Source organism: Aotus nancymaae, unplaced genomic scaffold (assembly GCF_030222135.1).
Source record: "Aotus nancymaae isolate 86718 unplaced genomic scaffold, 86718_ANA_hifiasm-v0.15.2.pri h1tg000122l, whole genome shotgun sequence".
Taxonomy (NCBI): domain Eukaryota; kingdom Metazoa; phylum Chordata; class Mammalia; order Primates; family Aotidae; genus Aotus; species Aotus nancymaae.
The window spans coordinates 2,745,111-2,769,454 of NW_026988537.1; the positions used below are offsets into that span (position 1 = coordinate 2,745,111).

The 24,344-nt window shown below is 40.9% G+C and overlaps 1 non-coding gene across 1 annotated transcript; it reads left to right on the forward strand.

The window, feature by feature from the left end:
• Positions 1 to 21,506: 21,506 nt before the first annotated feature.
• Positions 21,507 to 21,611, forward strand: LOC135272675 (U6 spliceosomal RNA). The gene has a single exon (XR_010340675.1). It is a non-coding gene; the product is annotated as a U6 spliceosomal RNA (small nuclear RNA).
• Positions 21,612 to 24,344: the final 2,733 nt, after the last annotated feature.

Sequence of the window (24,344 nt, forward strand, 5' to 3'; positions counted from 1 at the left end):
CTTCCCTTAGATTGCCAATCATGCTGTTATTTTCCCTATACCTCAAAAATGTGTTGAGCTCTAAGCTCACAAAGTACAAAATGCTGTAATTTGAATGTTTTGTCCTCTCCAAAATTCATGTTGAAACTGAATCCCCAATGCAACAATACTAAGAGGTGTGACCTATAAAAGGTGATTGAGCCATGACAGCTTCATCCTCATGAATAAGATTAGTGCTCTCATAAAGGGCTCGATGGAGAACGCTGGCCTCTTTTTGCCCCTTCCGTCCGTTCCTCTATGTGAGGACACAGCATTTCTCCCTCCAGAGGATGCAGCAACAAATCCCATCTTGGAAGGGAAGACTGAGCCCTCACCAGACACCGAACCCGCTGTCATCTTGATCTTGGACTTCTTAGTCTCCAGACTGTGAAAAATAAACTTCTGTTGTTTATATGTTACCTCGTCTCAGGTATTTTGTTATAGTAACACTAATGGACTGAGACACATAGAAACGTCATAGAATATAAGGATAGGTGTTTCACTCAGAAAGAACTACCAATTTTCTTCTGATTTTGTTCAAATGAAAACCAGGCCAGGTACAGTGGCTGATGACAGAAATCATAGCACTTTGAGACCAAGACAGGAGAATTGCTTGAGCCCTCGAGTTCAAAACCGCAGTGAGCAATAATTGTATCACTGCACTCCAGCCTAGGCAACATGGCAAAACCCTGTCTCTGGCAGATTTGAAATCTATAGGCCTAACAAGTATGAAAAGAAAGATCTGGGCTCAGTGATCCATAACAGCTTGATGAAGACATGATTATGAACTAAATCTAACTTCATTTCCAGGCCTGATGGGATTTGGGAACTAGATTCACCCTCCTGCCAGCTACAACAAAAACAGGCAAAATAATTTTGAAGCTTAAGGAACTACTTTAAGAACTGGGCCCAGGATCAGGCCCCGTAGTCCCGGCTACTCCGGAGGCTGAAGCAGGAGGGTTACTTGAGCCCGGGAGTTCAAGGCCAGCCTGGGAGACAGAGTGAGTCTCTGTCTCTAAAAAAACAAAAAAATTAAGAAACTAGAAAAAGAAGAGCAAATTCAACTAAGAGTGAGCAGAAGAATAGAAATAATTAATAAATATAAAATACAAATAAATAAAAAAAAAGGCAAAAACAATAGGAAAAATTAATGAAATCAAAAGCTGGTTCTTTGAGATCAATAAGTGATAAATCTCTAGCCAGACTTTCAGGAAAAAAGAGAGAATATATGAGTTATCAATATCAAGAATGTGTAAGTGGTAACATCACTAAAGATTCTATGGTTCTATGATTATTAAAATAATAATATGGAAATATTATAAGTAACTTTTTACATATCAATTCAACAGCATAGATGAAATGGATAAATTTTTTGAATGACATAAACTCTTAAAATTCACTCAGGAAGAAATAAGTAACCTGAATAGCCTTATATCTATTAAAGAATTGAATTTGTTTAAAAAAATCTTCCCACAAAGAAAAGTCCACGTTGCTTAACTGGGAAACTCTAAATAATACAGAAAGAAGAAACAATAGCAATTATACATAAATTTTACCAGAAAATGGAAAAGTAGGGAATTTTCCCCCAAATAATTCTATAAGGCCAGTATTATCCTGATATCAAAAGCAGACAATGACATTCCAAAAAAAGAAAACTAGAAACAAACATCCCTCAGAAATATGGTTGCAAAAATTCCAAAAATATTTTTAGCAAGTTAAATCCAATAATAAGTTTTAAAAAATACATCATAGTCAGCTACAGTTTAACTCAGGAATGTAAAATTGGTTTAGCATTTGAAAATCAATGTAATTTGTCATATTAACGAGCTGAAAAAGAAAAAGGTGTATGATCACTCAACAGATGCAGGCAAAGCATTCAACAAATTCCAGCCTCCGTTGATGGTAAATCTTCTCTACAGAGAAAGATTAGAAGGGAACTTCCTCAACTTGATAATGGCCCTTCTGAAAAACCTACAGCTAACATCATACTTAATGGTAAAAGATAGTACTTTCTACCCAAGGTTGATAATCATTCTCATCATCTCTGCTTAACATCATACTAGAGGTTCTAATTTAAAGAGAAGATCCTGGTTAGAAAGAAAGAAGTAAAAATATCTTTATTTACAAATAAAATAATTAAATGTAGAAAATCTGACAGGATCTCCCAAAATCTAGTAGAACTAATAAACAAAAAATAGATGTAGGCCGGGCGTGGTGGCTCATGCCTGTAATCCCAACACTGTGGGAGGTTGAGGCGGGAGGATTGCTTGAGCCCAGGAGTTCTAGACTAGCTTGAGCAACACAGCAAGACCCTGTCTCCACAAAAATCAAAAACAAAACAAAACAAAATCAGCCAGGCACAGTGGTTCATGCCTGTAGTCCCAGCTACTTGGGAAACTGAGGTAAGAGGATTGCTTGAGCCCAGGAGTTCAAGGTTACACTGATCTATGATTGCATCACTGTATTCAAGCCTGGATGATAGAGCAAGACCCTGTCCCCCTCCAAAAAAAAAAAAATCTACTAGAACTAATAAATGACTTTAGCAAGGTCTCAAGATACAAGATTAACAAGCAAAATCTATCGTATTGTAATACATTTGTAACAAAGAATTATACATTGATATTTTGAAATATCATTTACGATAGTGTCAAAAATATTAATACTCCAGCTTTTCTTGATTCATAAAAATTTTTAAATAAAAAACATTAAATACATAGAGATAAATCTAACGTAAGATGTGAAAGGCCTGTTCACTGAACACTATAAAACATTGTTGAAAGAAATAAAAGAATAACTTAATAAGTGGAGAGCCGTACCTCGCTCTGATCCAGAAGACTAAATATTGTTATGATGTCAATTCTTTCCAATTTGTTCATATATTCAAAGCAATTCAAATCAAAATCCCAGCAGGCTTTTTTTGGAATTTGCAAATTGATTATAAAATTTATATGGAAATGTAAAATACTGCAATAACCAAAACCATTTGGGCAAAAACCCAGAACACATTTGGAGGGCAAATACTGTCTGATTTCAAGACTCATAAAGCTACAGTAGTCAAGAGTGTGTATTATTGGTGTAAAGACAGACAAATAGAACAAAATAATTGACGAGTGATATGGACTGAATGTTTGCGTCCTATTCAATATTTATACATTGAAACCCTAACCCCTAATATGATGGTGTGAGGAGGTGGGACCTTCAAGAGGTAATTAGGATTAGATGAGGCCGTAAGGATGGAGACCTCATGAATGGGATTAGTGCACTTATAAAGTCATCAGAGAGCTTGCTTCCCCTCTCTGTTCTCTGCTGTGAAGATAACAGCAAGAAGTAGCCGGTCTGCAAGCTGGAGAGGGCCCTCAGCAGAACTCTATTATGCTGGCACCTGCTCTTGGACGTCCAGCCTCCAAAACTAAGAGAAAAAGGTTTTTGTGGCAGTTTAACGTGCTCTGTTATAGCAGCCCAAACTATGACAAAAGAATCTGAAAAAAAGACCCACGTATTATGGACACTGATTTTTAACAGACGTATGAAGAAAATTCAGTGGGTCAAGGATAGTCTTTTCAGTAAATGGTGCTGGAACGATTGCATATCCAGATGGAAAACAATGAACTCCAGTCCATACCTCCTACCAGATGCAGAAATTAACTCAAAATGGATCATGGCCTAAACATAAAACCTGAAACTATAACATTTCTTCTTTTTTTTTTTTTTGAGATCGAGTCTTACTCTTTCACCAGGCTGGAGTGCAGTGGTGCAGTCTTGGCTCACTTCAACCTCCGCCTCCCAGGTTATAGTGATTCCCCTGCCTCAGCCTCCTGAGTAGCTGGGACTACAAGCGTGCACCACCACACCCAGCTAATTTTTTGTATTTCAGTAGAGATGGAGTTTCACCATGGCCAGGATGGTCTCGATCTCCTGACTTCATGATCCGCCCGCCTTGGCCTCCCAAAGTGCTGATTACAGGCTGATTATGATTACAGGCATGAGCCACCGTGCCCAGCCTATAATATTTCTTAAAAATAGAATAAAGTCTGTAATATTAGGTCAGGTAAAGATTTCCTAGGTATAACACCAAAATCACAATCCACAAAAGAAAATTAACACTGAACAGAGTGGCTCACGCCTGTAACCCCAGCGCTTTGGGAGGCTGAGGCAGGAAGATCACTTGAGCCCGGGAGTTCCAGACCAGCCCTGACAACATAGCGAGACCCCATCTCTACAAAAAAATTAAAAATTAGCTGAATAGGCTGGGCATGGTGACTCACGCCTGTAATCCAAGCCTTTTGGAGGCCAAAGCGGGTGGATCACCTGAGGTCGGGAGTTCAAGACCAGCCTGACCAACATTGTAAAACCCCATCTTAAAAAAAAAAAAAAAAAAAATTAGCTGAATGTGGTGGCACATGCCTATAGGCCCACCTACTCTGGAGGCTGAGGTGGGGGGTTCCCTTGATCCTGGGAGCTTGAGGCTGCGGTGCGCTGTGATGGCTCCACTGTGCCTAGGTGACAGAGTGAGACTGTGTCTCAAACAAAAAGAAAAAGAAAAAGAAAATTAATTAATAAATTCAACTTCAGCAAAGTTAAAAACTTCTGCTCTTCAAAAGATACTGTCAAGATACTGAAAAGACAAGTCATCACCGGGAAAGAACATTTCAAAGGATACAGCTCATTAAGAACTTGTACTCAGAATAAAGAACTCTCACAACTCCATAAGAAGACATCCAATAAAAAACGGGCAAACTATCTGAGCAGTCGCTTCACCCAAGAAGCTATTCAGATGAAAAATAAGCAACGAAAAGATGCTCGACGTTATTAGACGTTAGGGAAATGCAAGTTAAAACCACAGTACGATACCACTATGCAGGTGCCATAATGGGAAAGTGTTGTCAAAGATGGGGAGAACTAGAACTTCATACGCTGCTGGTGGGAATATAAAATGATACCAAGCAGTTTGGAAGTTTTTCAGAAAGTAAAATATGTACCTAACATATGATCCAGCCAACTCCTAGGCATTTGCCCAAGAGGAAAGTAAGCGTATGTTTATATAAATACTTGTACATTAATATTCATAGCAGAGTTATTTGTAATAGCAAAAAACTGGAGCGATCCAAATGTCTATCAGTGGGTGAATAGACAAACAATGATCTATCCATACAGAGGCACACTACTTACAATAAATAACAATGAACTATTGATAGCACAACAGCGTGGATGAATCTCAAAATAACTATGCTGAGTGAAAGAAGCTAGAAAAAAGGCACACTGTAGTATTTCATTTATATAAAACTCCAGAAGATGCGACCTAATCTATAATGATGAAAATGGATCAGTGATTACCCAAGGAGGGGTGGCCAGAGAGGGGCGGAAAGACAGGGGTACAAGGAAACCTGTGTGGGTGATGAATATCTCCCCTGCCTTGTGTGGTGATTGCTCGACAGTATATACATATGTCAAAACTTACCGAATGGTACACTTCAAATGCATGCAGCTTATTGTATATCAATTATATCTCGATAAAAGTGATTAAAGACAAAAGTGATAATTTTTCAAGAACTTGAAGGAAGTGAGAAGATTCACCTTGGGGATAACTAATGGGATATTTTTGAAAAATTATTAACAAAATCTGTGCAGAGACATTTGGATTTTTAGTTTACACAGAAACTTTCCCTTCTTCTGCTATAACAGCACCTTCTATATGAGTTAGGATTTGTATTGGCTGCAAGTGACAGCAAATTCAACACAGTAGAGGCCTAGGCAAGTTAACATTGAATTTCTCCCTTCCATAAATCTAGGCAGTTCAGGGTTGGTGTGATGACAGTCTGGCAGGCAGACTTAGGAAATGCTGTCTTTATCCTTTTATTTTATTTTATTTTTGAGACAGAGTTTCGCTCTGTCACCCAGGCGGGAGTGCAGTGGTGCCATCTTGGCTCGCTGCAACCCCTACCTCCTGAGTTCAAGAGATTCTCGTGCCTCAGCCTGCTGAGTAGCTGGGATTACAGGTGCCCGCCACCACACCCAGCTAAGTTTTGTATTTTTAGTAGAGACAGGGTTTTGCCATGGTGGTCAGGCTGGTCTCGAACTCCTGGCCTCAAGATCCACCCACCTGGGCCTCCCAAAGTACTGGGATTACAGGTGTGAGCCACCACACCTGGCCCCAATTTTGTAAAATAAGACAACAATGATGTTTGCCAGCTGAGTTGACTCTTATCTTTCACGAAAGATTTCTCTAGCATGCGATGTTGTTTGATATCATTTTACCCATAGTAGAACTTCTTTCAAAATTGGAGCCAATCCTCTCAAACCCTGCTGCAGCTTTATGATGTTTATGTACCTAAATCCTTTGTTGTCATTTCAACAATGTTCACAGCACCTTCACCAGGAGTAGCTTTCATCTCAAAAAACTACTTTCTTTGCTCATTCATTAGAGCAACTCCTTATTTGTTCAAGTTTGATCACGAGATTGTAGCGATTCAGTCCCATCTTCTGCCTCCACCTTTTTTTTTTTTTTTTGAGACAGCGTTTCGCTCTTGTTGCTCAGGCTGGAGTGCAGCAGCGTGATCTTGGCTCACCACAACCTCCACCTCCCAAGTTCAAGCGATTCTCCTGCCTCAGCCTCCCAAGTAGCTGGGATTACAGGCATGCACCACCGTGCCTGGCTAATTTTGTATGTTTAGTAGAGATGGGCTTTATCCATGTTGATCAGGCTGGTCTCAAACTCCTGACCTCAGGTAATCCATCCACCTCAGCCTCCCAAAATGCTGAAATTACAGGCAGGCATGAGCCACCAAGCCTGGCTCCACTTCTAATTCTGGTTATCTTGCTCTTTCCACATCTGCAGTCACTTCCTTCACTGAAGTCTTGAACCCCTCAAAGTCATCTGTGAGGGTCGGATCAATTTTTTTCAAACTCTTGTTAGTGTTCATATTTGACCTCCTCCCATGAATCACAAATTTTTTTAGAGGTAGGGTCTCACTACATTTTCCAGGCTGGAGTACAGTGGCTATTCACAGGCGCAATCATGGCACACTGCAGCCTCGAACTCCTGGCCTTAAGTAATCCTTCTGCCTTAGCCTCCTGAGTAGCTAGGACTACAGGTGCATGCCACTGGACCCAACTTATGAATGTTCCTAATGCATCTAGAATGGTGAATCCCTTCCAGAAGGTTTTCACTTTACTTTGTCCAGATCTGCCAGAGGAAAACACCATCCATGGCAGCTATTGTCTTATGAAATGTATTTCTTAAATAAGACTGAAAATTTTGAAGTAAATCAAAATTACTTTTTTTTTTTTTTTTTTTTTTTTTTGGAGATGGTGTCTCACTCTGTTGCCCAGGCTGGAGTGCAGTGGTATAATCTCAGCTCACTGCAGCCTTGACTTCCCAGGCTCAGATGATCCTCAGCCTTCCTGACAGCTGGGACTACAGGTGTGCACCACCACTCCTGGCTAATTTTTGATTTTTTGTAGAGATGGGTTTTCACCATGTTGCCCAGGCTGGTCTCAAACTCCTGGGCTCAAGTGATCTACCCACCTTGGCCTTCCAAAGTGCTAGGATTACAGGAATGAGCCACTGCACCTGGCCCCAGGTTAGTTCTTGACCATGGGCTGTAGAATGAATGTTGTAAGCAGGCACAAAAACAATAGTCATCTTCTTGTACATCTTTGTCAGAAGTCTTGGGGGACCAGGCGCATTGTCAAGAGCAGTAATATTTTGAAAATATTTTTTTCTTAGCAGTGGGTTTCAACAGTGGGCTTAAAATATTTACTAAACCATACTGTAATCATATGTGCTGTCATCCAGGTTTTGTGGCTCCATTTACAGGGCACAGATAGAGTGGACTTAGCATAATTCTTTTTTTATGTATAATTGCAAAGAGTTTATTGTTGTAAAATCAATATACAGAAGTCAACTTTATTTCTATACACCAGTAACAATTTAAAAGATTTAGCATAATTCTGAAGGGCCCTAGAATTTTCAGGCTGATAAATAATCATTGGCTTCAACTTAAAATCACCAGCTGCGTTAGCCCCCAACAAGAGAGTCAGTGTGTTTTTTGAAGCTTTGAAGCCAGGTATTGACTTCTCTCTATTTATAGAAGTCCTAGGTGGCACCTTTTCCAGTGTAAGACTCTTTTGCCTACCCTGATAATCTGTTGTTGGCCAGCTGAGGTGGCTCACGCCTGTACAGCACTTTGGGAGGCCAAGGTCGACAGATCACTTGAGTCTAGGTGTTTAAGACCAGCCCAGGCAACATGGCGAAACCCTGTCTCTGCAAAAAATGCAAAAATTAGCCAAGCATAATGGCATGGGCCTGTAGTTCCAGTTACTCATGAGGGTGAGGTGGGAGGATCACCAGAGCCCAGGAAGTTGAGGCTGCCATAAGCCATAATTCCACTACTGTACTCCAGCCTGGGCGAGAAAGGGAGACTCTGTCTCAAAAGAAAACCAAAAAACAAAAAAACAGGCCTGGTGCGGTGGTTCTCGCCTGTAATCACAGCACCTTTGGGAGGCCAAGGTGGGCAGATCACGAGGTCAGGAGTTCCAGACCAGCCTGACCAACATTGTGAAACCCTGTCTCTATTAAAAATACAAAAATTACGCGGGTGGTGGAGCGCACCTGTGATCTCAGCTACTCAGGATGCTGAGGCAGAGGTTGGACTTGAACCCGGGAGGCAGAGGTTGCAGTGAGCTGAGATCACGCTGTTGCACTCCAGACTGGGCAACAGAGCAAGACTCTGTCTCAAAAAAATAAAAATTAGAAAAAAAGAAAAGAAAATTTGGGCTGGGCACTGTGGTTCATGTTTCTAATCCCAGCACTCTGGGAGACTGAGTTGGGCAGATCGCTTGAGGCCAGGAGTTTGAGACCAGCCTGAGCAACATGACAAAATCCTGTCTCTACTAAAAATACAAAAATTAGCTGGGTGTAGTGGTTCCAGCCTGTAACTCCAGCTAATCAGGAGACTAAGGTGAGAGGATCGCTTGAACCCGGGAGGCGGAGGTTGGAGTGAACTGAGATTGAGTCACTGCATTCCAGCTTGGGCAACGAGAGTGAAACTCCATCTCAAAAAAAGAAAAAGAAAATCTGTTGTTTAGCGTAGTCTCAGATCTTTGCTAGATCTTCTAGATAATTTGCTCAGCTTCTACATCAGTACTTACGGCTCCACCTCGCGCTTTTACACGATGGAGGGGGCGACTTTAAACCTCATGAACCTCATGAAGCAACTTCTCTTAACTTTTCTTCAGCTTTCTCACCTCTCTCAGACTTCATAGAATGAAAGAGAGTTAGGCCCTCGCTCTGGAACAGGCTTTGGCCGATTTAGTCTTCCATCCAGGTCACTAGAGTATTCTCCATATCAGCAATAAGACTGTTGTATTTTCTTACCGTTCATGTGTTCACTGGAGTAGCACTTTTAACTCCCTTCAAGAACTTTCCCTTTGCGTTTACAACTGGGTTGTTTAGTGCAAGGGGCCTAGTTTACAGCCGATCTCAGCTTTTGACATGACTTCCTCACTAAGATTAATTATTTCTAGCTTTTGATTCAAAGTGAAAGACCTGCGACTCTTCCTTTCGCTTGAACGCTTAGAGGTCATTCTAGGGTTATTAATTCACCTAATTCCAATATTGGTGTGTGTCAGGGAATAGAGAGGCCCTAAGAGAGGGAGACAGACAGGGGAATGGCCAGTTATTGGAGCAGTCAGACCACACATAACATTTCTGGATGAAGTTCTCTGTCTTCTTTGGTTACGGTTCATGGTGTCCCAAAACAGTAACAACAGCATTGTAAAAGATCACTGGTCACCATAACAGATACAATGATAATGAAATAGCTTCAAATATGGCCAGAATTACTAGAATGTGACACAAGACACAAAGCGAGCACGTGCTGTCAGAAGCACTGTGCTGGCTCCACAGAGAGTTGCCACAAACCTTCAAGTTGTAAAAATCACAATATTTGCAAAGTGCAAAAAAACAAAGCGTGTATGCTCCTGGTTGTTAATAAAAGAGAACAGTTAGGGGCTACGTTTTGTCCTTGAGCAGCATCTTACAGGGCAAATTTAACTAAAGAATTAACACTACATTCCAAGCAAATCACAGGAGAAGAAATAGTAAATGGTTACGGCACATAAAAAAGATTCACAGCCTGAGTTCTAATTAGGAAACTAACTATTAAAACAAAAGGAGGCTGGCCGGGTGTGGTGGCTCACACCTGCTATCCCAGCACCCAAGGAGGCCAAGGTGAGCAGACAGCTTGAGCCTGGGAGTTCAAGACCGGCTGGGGTAACATGGTGAAATTCCATCTCTGCAAAAAAAAACAAAACAGCCGGGAGTGGTGGCACACACCTGTAGTCCCACTTGCTCAAAGGGCTAAGGTGGGAAGATGGCTTGAGCCCAGGAGGTTGAGGCTGCAGTGAGCTGTGATAGGGCCACTGCACTCCAGCCTGGGTGACAGAGTGAGGCCTTGACTCAAAACAAAAACAAAAACCAAAAGGAAGATGCATATTGTAATATACTATTGTGAGAATTTAAATTGGTACCATGCTTGTAGAGAAAAATTTTCTAATACAGGTTGAGCATCTGTAATCTAAAAATTTGAAAACTAAAATGCCCCAAAATCTGAAACATTTTTGCATATTGACATGATGCTTAAAGGTAATTCTCAAAGGAAATGTTGACTGGAGCACCACAGATTTTGGATTTTCAGATTAGGGATGCTCGATTGAGAAATACATGCAAATATTAAACAATCCAAAATCTGAAATACTTTTAGTACCAAGCGTTTCACATAAGGGATAGTCTATACCCAACACAATCTAAAACCCATGTATCTTTTGACCAACAATTTTATTTCTAAGACATTGTACTCTACAGTTTAAGGAGATACACATAAGAATAGTCACTAAAACATGATTTGAACAAGTAACAATTGAAGTCAATGTAAAATATTTGTTAATAAAAAAAGTTTCAGTGAATTGTGGTACATTCATGTGATGGTACATTTTATAACAATTTTATAACATGATCCTTTATAACTATGGCCCTATATTTATTATAAAATTGTTATAAAGAGCTGGGCACAGTGGCTCACACCTGTAATCCTAGCACTTTGGGAGGCCGAGGTGGGTGGATCACCTGAGGTCAGGAGTTCAAAACCAGCCTGACCAACACGGAGAAACCCAGTCTCTACTAAAAATACAAAATTAGACAGGCATGGTGGCATATGCCTGTAATCTCAGCTTCTCGGGATGCTGAGGCAGGAGAATCGTTTGAACCTGGGAGGCAGAAATTATGGTGAGCCAAGATCGCAGCACTGCACTCCAGCCTGGGCAACAAGAGCAAAACTCTGTCTCAAGCAAAAAACAAACAAACAAACAAACAAACAAACAAACAAACAAAAAACTGTTATAAAGACTAGAATGACCAAGGCGGGTGGATACCTGAGGTCAGGAGTTCAAGATCAGCCTGGCCAAAATGATGAAACCCCATCTCTACTAAAAATGAGCTGGGTGTGGTGGTACATGCCCATAATCTGAGCTACTCGGGAGGCTCAGGCAGGAGGATTGCTTGAATACGGGAGGGGAGGTTGCAGTGAGCCAAGATTGCACCATTGCACTGACAGAGCAAGACTCCATCTCAAAAAAAAAAAAAAAAAAAAAAAGAATTTAGGTGGTAGTATATAGGTAATACAGTATAAAATGAAAAAGAACAAATTATAGAATAGAATATAGAATATACTTTCATTTATTTTCCTCTGTTTAAACAATACACATATATAGAATCTGCCAAAATTGGGGATTCCTCATCTCTGAGTAGGACTCTATTTTCATTTTTTAAGGAAATCAAGAGATGAAAATCAAAGGATACATAGAGAGCTTTATGAGGGCCTTGGGGGAGGGGGGTTGTTTACTTTAAAATACACACACACACACGTGGACACACACACGTGCACACACACACATCTATATTTAGTGAGGGTGGGGGTTGTTGTGCAGTTAGACCTGGCGATGTTTTGATACCTCCCACACTACCCCTGCCTCTCTGCCTGAAGGTAAGCTTCCTCAGTGATCTGAAGAGGACTGGCCCCACGGTGGGTTCTGCTCACTAGGCATGAGCCTCAGGAGGAGGGACATCCTCTACCTCTGCTCAACCTCTGCCAAACCGAGCGAGCAAATGTTCCAAAATGAGATGTTCTGATGCCTCCCATTAATTCTCTCAGGGCATAAATCGTGATCCCCACGGTGATGGCAGCTGGGGCCTCTTCCTTCATTTGGGACCCTGAAGGACAGGCAGGTTTCTGCCCAGTCTTTTGTAGAAACACAGAAAGCTGCATTGCTTTCTGTATGAAGCAGCTAAAAGTAGAGAATTTACAGATGCTCCAGAAATTCTCCTTTATTGCAGATTTTGAGTCCCATCTTCTTGGCAGGACCACACAGATCTTGCTGTACCTTGCGTTAGAATACTAGACAATAGTTACAGCCTGCTCATCTCATCTGCTCTGTGGAAGAGCAGAATCATTAAGTAACAGTGTTAGGGATATCGTGCACCCCAGGAGATTTTCTTAAAGATACACATAGACAAAGGCCTGGAAGGAGACACAAGAAACCATCCTTGCAGTTACCCAGAAGGAGCAAGAATAGGGAGGATGGGGGTAGGAGGGCTTTCTATGTGCTTTGAATATTTTACAAGCGTTTATTAGTTTCTTTTTAATTCTTTCTTTCTTTCTTTTTTTTTTTTTTTTGAGCTGGAGTTTCACTCTGTCGCCCAGGCTGGAGTGCAGTGGTGTGATCTCAGCTCACTGCAACCTCTGCTCCTGGGTTCAAGTGATTCTCCTGCCTCAGCCTCCCAAGTAACTGGGACTACAGGTGTGTGCCACTGGTGTGACACTCAGCTAATTTTTGTATTTTTAGTAGAGACAGGGTTTCACCATATTGGCAAGTCTGGTCTCAAACTCCTGACCTTGTGATCTGCCTGCCTCGGCCTCCCAAAGTGCTGGGATTACAGGCATGAGCCACCGTGCCCAGCTGTGCTTATGACTTTCATAATTAAAATGCTTTTATTTCTGACTGAGAATTCATGTTATATGCTCATCATGTATATGTTAGAATGGACCCAAAATATAATCTAAGGAAAATCTTTGCCCTGCATTTTCCAGCTCACCCCCACGGGGAAGTTGGGTGGCTTTCTGTTTAAGTATGCATACTGGTCAGGTGCTTTCCTTTCAGAAGGGGCATCGATTCTCAGTTAATTATGCTTAACTACATCTGGGAACTTCCACACTTCAAGTTCTCAGAAAACATAATCTTGAATTATCTGATGTCGAATTATTTGCAAACGTTTAGTTGTAAAGACCATGTTGAGGAGAACTGCCTGATGGGAATGGGCTCATTCCACAGTCATCCTAAATGTTGGGAGGTTTGGAGACAGATCCTTGGAGAGATTTCTTGGATTACATTGTCTCAATACGAATCTCCCCCATGACTTGGCCCTTTGCTGACTTACATTTAACATTTTGCTTTGAATCTATACTGAGAGGTGTTTTAAGGAATACGTGGCCATGCGCTGTGGCTCATGCCTGTAATCCCAGCTCTTTGGGAGGCCAAAGCAGGCAGATCACCTGAGGTCAGGAGTTCAAGACCAGCCTGGCCAACATGGCAAAACCCTGTCTCTACTAAAAATACAAACATTAGCCAGATGTGGTGGTGTGCGGGAGCCCAGGAGTTCGAGACCAGATGTGGTGGTGTGCAGGAGTTCGAGACCAGATGTGGTGGTGTGCGGGAGCCCAGGAGTTCGTGACCAGCCTGGGCGACATGGTGAATCCCCACCTCTACCTGCCTGTAGTCCCAGCTACTGGGGAGGCCGAAGCAGAAGAACCACTTGAACTCAGGAGGCAGAGGTTGCAGTGAGCTGAGATCATGCCACTGCACTCCAGCCTGGGCAACAGAGTGAGACGCCGTCCCAAAATAAAAAAAGAAAAAGAAGAATATATTACATTCGCTGTTGTATCAACTGTAGGATTATTGTTGAGAATGATGAAATGCACTACTGATTTGGGCACAGTGGTATGCACCTGTAATCCCCGCTACTCGGGAGGATTGCTCGAACCCAGGAGTTCAAGTCCAGCCTGGGCAGCACAGTGAGACTTTGTCTCTCAAAAAAAAAGAACACACTATTCCAAAACGTGGCACCTCGGCATATTGAATATTTTAAGCTGAAGGCATTTGAGAAACAACATGTACAGGAAGGATATTTGTGCCTTCCCTTGAAGCAAGTCATAAGACCCTGATGTGAGAGCTGCCCTCCCATACTTGGAGAAAAGGAGCATCCCTATCTCCATCAACACAGGAACACCAAAGGGAATCCGGATGAACAGCCCGTGCCGTCTCCCCAGTTTATTACACTTAGCTAGCTCGTACTTTTTCATTAGCCTTTCACATTTCTCCATGACTCTCTACTCTTCATCAAACGTAGCATAAAAACTCTCAGCTTAACCGCTTCTTCAGCTCTTCATTTCCTCATGAAGTCACTCGTGTCATGTAAAGCTTATATTGAATACATTTGCATGCTTTTCTCTTCTTAATCTCTCTCTTGTTACACTGGTCCCAGCCAATGAAGCTGAAATGGGTAGAAGGAAAAGATATTTTTTCTCCCCTACAAGAACATTATCTACATATCACAATAACACAGGAAATGCTGGTATCTTTTTGTGAGTATCTGGTCCTCTTTTATCTTATAGACACTGTGAATCTTGTAATAGCTTTGTTTTTTCCTGGCCACTAGGAATTTTGAGCCAAATTTATATACTTCTTAGTGCCTATCTAGGAGCTCATGAATGAATCTTTAGTGCCTGGATATTATATTAATAATTTTTAACCCTAGGTATTATCTTTTCTTTTCTTTTCTTCTTTTTTTTTTTTTGAAATGGAATTTCACTCTTGTTGCCCAGGCTGGAGTGCAGTGGTGCAATCTCAGCTCATTGCAACCTCTGCCTCCTGGGTTCAAGCAATTCTCCTGCCTCAGCCTCCTGAGTAGCTGGGATTACAGGCATGTGCCACCATGCCCAGTAGAGACGGGATTTCACCATGTAGGCCAGGCTGGTCTCGAACCCCTGAAGTTTGAGTGCTGGGATTTCAGGCGTGAGCCACCAGGCCTGGCCAGTATTATATTTTCCTACCTTTTCACTTTCCCTTTGCCCCATTTCCTTATTTATATTAGTACGTTTTAAATTGTTATGTTTTATATATTTCTGTAAACTCCTCAAATCCTTTTTTTTCTTTTTTGAATGAAGGATACTCGGGTGAGGGGATGGGGAATCCCCTTTACTTTTGAAAATATAATTTACTAAACCTTGCATAATTCAAACCAGGATCCTATAGTGTTCTATGAGGTTTCTGATACACTATATTTACACACACGTCACAACTCTAGGGTGGCCATGAGAGTCACAGACCCCTCTTAAGTCAACCGTCTCTAAATCAAGTTACTTTGTTTTGGGTTAGTGAAAAAAGTTGTTACGACCTGAATTCTAGACCTGGTTAATTCATTCATTCATTTAAATATTTGTAATTAGTTTCCTACGTACCAGGCATCCAGGCAGGTTCTGCAGATAACAATGGTAAACAGAAACTGAACATGGCCTGTGTCCTCATAGAGTTTATTATCTAGAAGTGAAGACAAACATCGATCAAATAATCACATATATAGTTACAAGTAATTAACAATGGTGATGAGTGCGTTGGACTGCAGAGGGATCAGAACTTTTCTTGGAAGTCAGGGAAGACTTCTCTGAATTGAGAGCTGCAGGATAATTAGAAGTTTGGTGGAGGATGAGGGAGGCAAGAAGCATTGTGGGAAGTGGGAAGAACATGTGCAGGAGCCATGTGGCGGGAGGTGCATAGCACTGGAGGAACTGAGCATGTGCAGGAGCCATGTGGCGGGAGGGTGCATAGCACTGGAGGAACTGAGCATGTGCAGGAGCCATGTGGCGGGAGGGTGCATAGCACTGGAGGAACTGAGCATGTGCAGGAGCCATGTGGCAGGAGGTGCATAGCACTGGAGGAACTGAGCATGTGCAGGAGCCATGTGGCGGGAGGTGCATAGGCACTGGAGGAACTGAAAGAAGAGCCCTGTGGCTAACTGCAGAACATCTGAGGGACAGTGATACTAGCTGAGGGTGGGGCAGAAGACAGGTGCCACTAAACCACTGAACTGTTTCAAGTGACTAACCACATGAGCTATGATAAATAACTCACCTTTCCGAAGCCTGTTTTCTAGAGTGAAAAACTGCCCCCTAAGCACACACAGTGATGCTGCACTACCATTAAAGCTACAAACAAATTTGAGCTAAACTTTCTTTAGGGAACAGCATACTGGAATTTCCACTTACTCAGAAGGAAGGTTATAGAAAAAGGGCCTTTCGGGAGTTTTCTAAATCAGTGGGGTACAGTGGCAGGCCTGTGGTTCCAGCTACTTGGGAGGCAGAGGCAGGAAGATCACTGGTCATTGGGTGTCCACACCGAGTTCGGCATCAATACGGTGACCTCCCAGTAGTAGCGGACCACCAAGTTGCCCGAGGAGAGGTGAACTGGCCCAAGTCAGAACCAGAACAGGTCAAAACTCCCATGCTGATCAGTAGGGGGACTGCACCTGTGAATAGCCACTGCACTCATAGTTAACATAGTCAGAACCAGTCTCCCAAAATAAGATTTAAAAATAAAATAAAAATCAAATTATGGGCTGGGCATGGTGGCTTCGCACCTGTAATCCTAGCACTTTGGGAGGACAAGGCAGACAGATCACTCGAGCCCAGTAGTTTGAGGTTGCACGAGCTATGATTGCATCACTGCACTCCCGCCTGGGCGACAAAGCAAGACTTCCTCTCTAATTAAAAATAAAATAAAATAAAATTAGGCACTTTGAAAGAAGAGCCTCAGGTGTAAATAGTCCTATGATCAGAACAGGGAGCAGCGTCTGCCCTACCTGCTTAGGGTTTTGTTAACAGGCAAAACACTTACAGACAATACATAAGGCACTTTAAGATATAATATTTTGTTTAATCCACACAACAAGGTTGGGATATATTATTTTTTCTGTTTTGGAATGAGAAAACTAAAGCCAAAGAAATTAGGTATATGACTTAATCAAAGTATATGAGAGTGTATGACTTATTCAAAGTCATATAGCCAGAAAATCATAGAACTGGGACTCAAATTCAGGCAGTCTGATCCAAATTCATATAAATCACACCGAAGAGGTCTCACCAAGACTAAATGTGGCCCAGAATTGCCTATGAGACCTTCAGCTCTTTATTTCAGCCCCATGGTGGGGAGGTGAGGTCTGGATCCACCAATTCATGAACCCAATGTAAAAGAAATCTTATCTTCTGAGGAAATGCCCTCACTTCTCTCAACCCAGTCAGGCAAGACAGGGGAAGAAAGTAATTTAGTTATTGAAGAAACTACCTAAGAAGGTCCTCAGCTTAAAAGAAGGAAGTAAAACAGATAAAAATCCTTTTGCTTAGAGAGATAAAGATTCTACTTCCCCAGATGGCCTTGACAGGGAGTGGGTTCTGTGAAATCCATACTTTATAAAGAGAAGGGAAATGTCACCAGACTTTCATATCAGTAGAACTTTGTTAGAGTTTGTGAAGAGGAAAAATATAACATGGGACCAGCTGTCAATACTTCTGTTTTTAAAAAAGAAAACCACCTTTGGAACAAAATGAGACCACACTGGAATGGAATAGGATGTCTTAGACCTGACAAGTTCTAACTTGGTATGAGATTATTAAGAGGCAACCCCTCAATCCTGCTGAGTCAATGGGCAGAATCTATTTTCAGTTTCCAACTTGTCCTGAGACGCTCTAAATCTCTTGCCAAGTTGAATCAGTGCAGCATCTGTGGGTACCGATTAAGAACTCTACATTACCTAGGAAGAGAGCAGCAGAGAGAGTCAGGAAAAAAGCATCCAAAAGTGAAGAAAATTCGCCAACTATCTAGTCATGGAGCCAAATCATTTGCTAACAGTAGGAAAAGGAAAGACCTGCTCTGGTGGGTCCAACTCCGTATTCTCTGGGCAACTAGGTGTCTTTCTCTACTTCTGATGGCCCTAGGCAGGACAGTGTTTGGCCTGAGAATTGAGGTCTCCTTGGAGGCTTCCTTGCGTGGGTGCTTGACTCCTGCTGCCCAAACCTCCTGCTGAGGCTGTGCTCCTACCTCCTGACCCACCACTTTTACTCACTGGGTTCCCAACCCTGCCTGGCTTTCGGCGTGCCTGGTCTCCTAAAGCATTCCCCTTTGGAATTTCTGGTCTCTTTTGTTGCTATCTGCATGCCTAGTTTCTGGCACACTCTAAATTCTGCCTGCTTTTGGCTTCTACATCACTAATTTGTCCTGTCCTTTTGTTCTTGGGTCCTTCTTGACCCCTGTTTTTCCATCTTTCCATCTTGCTGGCCCATTGCCTGGCCAAGACCCTACCCGCAGTTTCCTTCACCTACGTGTTATTTTTTAACCTGTTTTTTTTTTCGCAAAGCATCATCATTGTTCACAGTCCCAGAACTGACATATATTTAGAGCTTGAGGTGGACTAATCAAGAGAAAGTGCCTTTTGGGGAAGAGGAAATGCAGGATTAGAGTGGAGGCAAGTTTAGTCTTCTTTAGAACTGAATCTCAGGAAGGCAATCATGGAAAATATAAAGTGAAAAATACCTGAATTCAAATAGAAATCTTTTTATTGTTGGTAATTTAAGTAACAAAATAGTAACCATCTAAGAAGAATTTAAAATAAGAACTCTGATAGATCATTGCTTCTTAATAATACTCTGGGCTTTGTTTTTGAGAGTCAGGCTGAGGAAGAATGAAAGATCTGTTTTTCATGAAAATGTAATTCCTTTGAACTAGATGGTTTTAGCTCATTATCCGATTTTGAATATATGAATTTAGATTTTTAATGGGTAAGATAATTTGAAATTCACAGTTATAATAATTTATTTTTAGTGTCCCAAATTTGAAACCGGTGTTTAATTTTAAATTTAATTGAACTGTGCTATTTTCATAGCGATTCACTAGCTCCTTTTGAAAGGTTTAATTTTAAGTTGTGGGAATTTAAGACAGTTAATTCTTAAAGTACCCCTATTTTAATCAGTTCTAGAGCAACAGTATGTTTTTCTTATAGATAAACATGTAACTCATTCTTGTTCCTTCAAAAATGATGAATTATGTGACTCTAGAGTTGTATAGTTGGAATTTTTCTTAGAATCAGAAAAACCAAATCCAGTCATTTCTATGTTTGCCAGAATAGGAAAACATTTGTTTTGTTTTAAAGTGAGTAGAGCTAAGTAGCGGAAACACATAGTTTGCCTGTGATAGAATTCTGGCTGTGCACCTTCACAGCATGCCCTCGGGCAAGTTACCCAACCTTTCCCCACCTGAGAAAGATTTTTAACCAACTCTGACCACACAGTTTGTGACTTTGAGCTCTTTATGTGAGTTCTTATTCTTATAACTAGAAGTAACTGTGCTGTGCAAGCAACTGGAATTTAAATTCTGCCTTCATACAGGTGGTTATAGACCTTGACAATTTTTGAACAGACTTCCCAGTTACCAACCCTGACCCGCTGGCCGGAATTTCAGAAGTGTCTCTCCCTCTGAACTATGTGATTCTGTGTCAACTTGATTCTATCCAGTTGCTGCCTAATCCAACACTGACAACTGCTTTCACGAACTGCAGCCTGATACCTGGAAATATTTTGAAACTGTTGGCCTGTCAGCATCACCAGGCTCCAGTCCATCCCAGCGGATGTGTTCAACACTGGTTCTCTTCTCCTCTCTGGTATTAGCAGGCCATACTCGGCCCACTCTGAGACGTCAGATATGTGATTCTGTATTGTATAATTCTACAGCATCAAGAGATAGATTATGCTCATCAAAGTGTTGCATAAGACAGAGACATGGGTGACATAGTTCCAAAGGATCTCTATCAATGTAACAATGGTCAAAAGTTTTACAAGCGTTGGTGCCTTAAAGGGACTAGTTTTGTTTACTAAGAAGATTAATTTGTGTGGAAAAGCCCATTTCCCTATAACTCAAAAATAAATTTTCACCTAAAGTTTTTTGGGAAGGTTTGTTAAAGATGCTGGCTCTCCATCAAGTTGTTCAATAAGGAGAGTAATCGGGCTGGGTGTGGGGGCTCACGCCTGTAACTCCTGCACTTTGGGAGGCAGAGGAGAGCAGATCACCTGAGGTCAGAAGTTTGAGACCAGTCTGGCCAACATAGTGAAACCTTGTCCCTACTAAAAATACAAAAAAGTTAGCAGGGCTTGGTAGTGGATGCCTGTAATTCCAGCTACTCAGTAGGCTGAGATGTGAGAATTGCTTGAACCCAAGAGGCAGAGGTTGCAGTGACCTGAGATTGTGCCACTGCACTCCAGCCTGGGCAACAGAGGAAGACTGTCTCAAAAAAAAAAAAAAAAAGTAATCCTACACAGCCTTATAGCATGGCATTTAGACATTTTTTCAGACCTTCTACATAAGTCCAGTGCCTACTCTGTGCTAAGCACAAAGTGCTGAACACTTTATAACACATAAACCCATTTAATCCTCTTGCTGAAGATGAAACTGAGGCATAAAGATTTTAAATAGCTGGCCCAAGGTCATATAGCTAAAAAGTGGCAGAACTAAAAAAAGAGACTCTGTTTTCAGTGGTTCTTGTAGAGCTCCTAACCACTCTAATGGAAAAAAGAAATATTGGAAAAAAAAAAAAGAAAAAAAGAAAAAAACTGGCTGGGCGTAGTGGCTCACATCTGTAATCCCAGCACTTTGGGAGGCCAAGGCAGGTGGGTCACAAGGTCAGGAGATCGAGATCATCCTGGCCAACATGGTGGAACCCCATCTCTCCTAAAAATACAAAAATTAGCTGGGCGTAGTGGCGCACACCTGTAATCCCACCTATTCAGGAGGCTGAGGCAGGAAAATCACTTGAACCCAGGAGGTGGAGGTTATAGAGAGCCAGGACTGTGCTACTGCACTCCAGCCTGGTGACAGAGCAAGACTCTGTCTCAAAAAAAAAAAGAAAAGAAAAGAAAGGAAAAAACTCAGGAAAAGATGAAGAATGTACTCCACCAGATGTTTGAAACCCTTATTACATTTTCTGAATTTGTTGGTTCTAACTGGATTTTATGGGGGGTAATCAGCAAGGAAACATCTGGATTCTCTAAAATCTTTACTGTCACCTGAGAGAATCGAATGTTTCCTGGACTTGGATGGTTATGCTTGTGCTCAAGACAATTGGAAAGTGTGTAGGGTTAGTCATCAGAAGGAAGAAAACACTCAAATCACCCAGTGAACAGTGGTCCGGTAGTGCCATCAGGTCATCCCTTGCCGCGTTTGTTTCTATGTGATTTTCCTTTTCTGTAGAGAACATGGCATATCCTTATATACAAAATTAAGAGAGCAGGGAAACCCTATTGTGAAATACTATTTTAATATTATGACATTGTCATGCTCGCTTTGACGGCTCATATAGTAAAATTGGAACCATATAGAGAAGAGTATCATGGCTTCTGCACAAGCATGACATGCAAATTTGTGAGGCATTCCATATTTTTTAAATCTGTATATTATGACATTGACAGTTTATACAAAATCCCAGAGACTATTGCCAGAGACTGAAGATGTCATCAGGTGGTCTCAGGACAAGTTCACATCCTCCTGAAGTCTATAACCCACCACAATAAGTGACTCTTTCAGTGACTTCCATGTGGCAGGTCTCCTATGATGTTCACTTCTGACATTCTTGCCATAGTCACTGTGAATTCTCAATATAAGTCTTCTAGTGCAACATTGTGATTAGGAGGAATTTCAAGTTCCAGAATTACAGTGTTATGCCTTAAGTCAGACAAAAATCTTAGCACCAAATTATTATAGGTGTTTCATTTTCTTGAAGAACTATTCCAAGAAACCCCAGCACTTCTTCTGGGAATGTACTGATAAAAATAAAGAACAAAATAAAAATTGTCATTCATGACTTTCAGGTTTTGAATGCTGCTTTCAAGGTAAAATCGTTTTTAAAACCTATTTTATTTTTATACTTCTTATCTTCTTGGAAGCTTCATTTATTCATTCATTCTTTTATTCTCTTAAGAAATGTTTATGAATTACCTTCTCTATGCCAGGTGTTAAGGAAATAACAATAAATTATAATTTCCCTTAAAATTCTTATCATTCTTCCTTTTTAAAGCATTGAATTAGGGACCCATTGTATTTTTAAATTCAAATGTCCAATGTGCCTTTTCACAGAAGATAAAAAAGAGCTCTGTCTCTCATTTCAGTCTACGATCTCATGATTAAGTCACAATAGACTTCATTTTTCATGGGGTGCAAATTCAGTCACCACCTTGCCTTACCAATACCCTGCACCATCTAGTGGCATGAGAAGGTGAATATGGACTACAGAGTATCTGGAAAAAAACACTTGTCCTGAGGAATTTCAGGTAAAACATGGGTTCTTTCTGATGGAATCATGAATCCAGAGCCTAATCTTCCTCTGTTCCTTTCCCTTGCTCCTTTCTTGCTTCCCATTCTGAAGCTTCAAAGAAGCTCCTGTTTAAGTGTATTTCCCAAGTCACTGCTCTGATTTTAACTCAGAGGTCACTAGGTCAAATGCCTACAGGGACCAGATGGGAAAGATAAATAAATGCTGGGGGCTGAAGCAAGAAAGCTAGGAAGTGAGAGGGACTACAGCAGACCGCAGGACAAGTGCCACACAGAGGTCACACCAGCCTGTGTGTGAGAGGTTTGGTTAGCTGATCTGATTTTTAAAACAGCCAGAATCTAGATGTTTATGTAAAATGTCCCAATTTGTAAATATTGGAAGAAACAAAACACAATCTGCCAAGGGCTGCCATTAACAACCTGTGTTCTCATTGGTATTGAATTCAAAGCACTGAAAACACCACAGGTCTCTGAAATGTCCTTGAAGAACTGGACATAGATCATAGTTGAGTTCTATGATCTAACCTTACAGTCAAGGCAAAAGAGAAGGCAAAGATTCTTATCAGGAGTGTGATTTGATGTTGGTTGAATTAGCACATTTTCATTAGTCTAATTAGTAGGCTTCCATTCTGCAGTTGAAAAAAAGATGTAATAAAGTAACTTTTTTTTAGCTAAGAAAGGGGGAATGATATAAATATATATTCAATTTTTAAAATACACATTCAATTTTGCTTTTATTTATATAAAGAAGAAATATTGGCACTAGAAGGATAAATTTAAAATTAATAAAAGTGATTACCTATGGAGGTAGTACAAGAGAGAATAAAATTTCTCAATGAATATTTTTAATTTAGTTTTTATTTTTGAACCAGATAAACGTATTACATATTCAAAAATTAAAATTCAAAAAAAAAAATCACAGTGAACTATGATCTTGCCATTGCACTCCAGCCTAGGTGATAGATCAAGACTAAATAAATAAATTAGAAAGCATAAAAATATAGAACTATAACATTGTATGAGGGAAGCAGAATTTAAAAAGTTCAAGAAGAAAAGGGAACAATGTTATATTTCTGATAGCTAACTAAACAACCTTGTAACTTACTCTTTAAAGGATACTCTTTAAATGGTATCAAGGTGCATGATATTTATATTGTATACACTTACGAGTTGTGTGACAGGGTTTTTTATTAATTTCTTTTTTTTTTTTAGACAGAGTCTCGCTCTGTTGACAGGCTGGAGTGCAATGGTGCAGTCTCAGCTCACTGCAGTCTCTGCCTCCCAGGTTCAAGCAATTCTCTGCCTCAGCCTCCCGAGTAGCTGGGATTACAGTCACCCGCCACCACACCCAGCTAATTTTTATATTTTTTAGACACAGGGTTTCACCATGTTGCCCGGGCTGGTCTTGAACTCCTGACCTCGTGATCCACCCACCTTGACCTCACAAAGTGCTGGGATCATAGGTGTGAGCCACTGTGCCTGGCCACAGTTTTATTTTTAAATGCCAATATTTACAACACAAAACTGAAATTTACTTCCTTTACAATTGTTTAATTTTATGATAAAAATTTTGGATGTTGCTATAAAACATCAGAGAATTCATATCTTTTTCAAAATTCTTTTGAGAATGTATAAACAAGAAAGTTCAAAGACCATTGATCTTGATTTTCCTGTATTGGAACCCACTGGAGTCATTTCTTTGTCTCCATCATGTGTAATGTAACTTCTGGAAGGCCAAAGTTACACTATACATGATGACTAAGAGGCCGCAAATTAGCACCTCTGAACACAACCAGATGAATTAGTTTTGGATTAGCGAGCTTTTACTTAGAAAAACTGCAATCTTT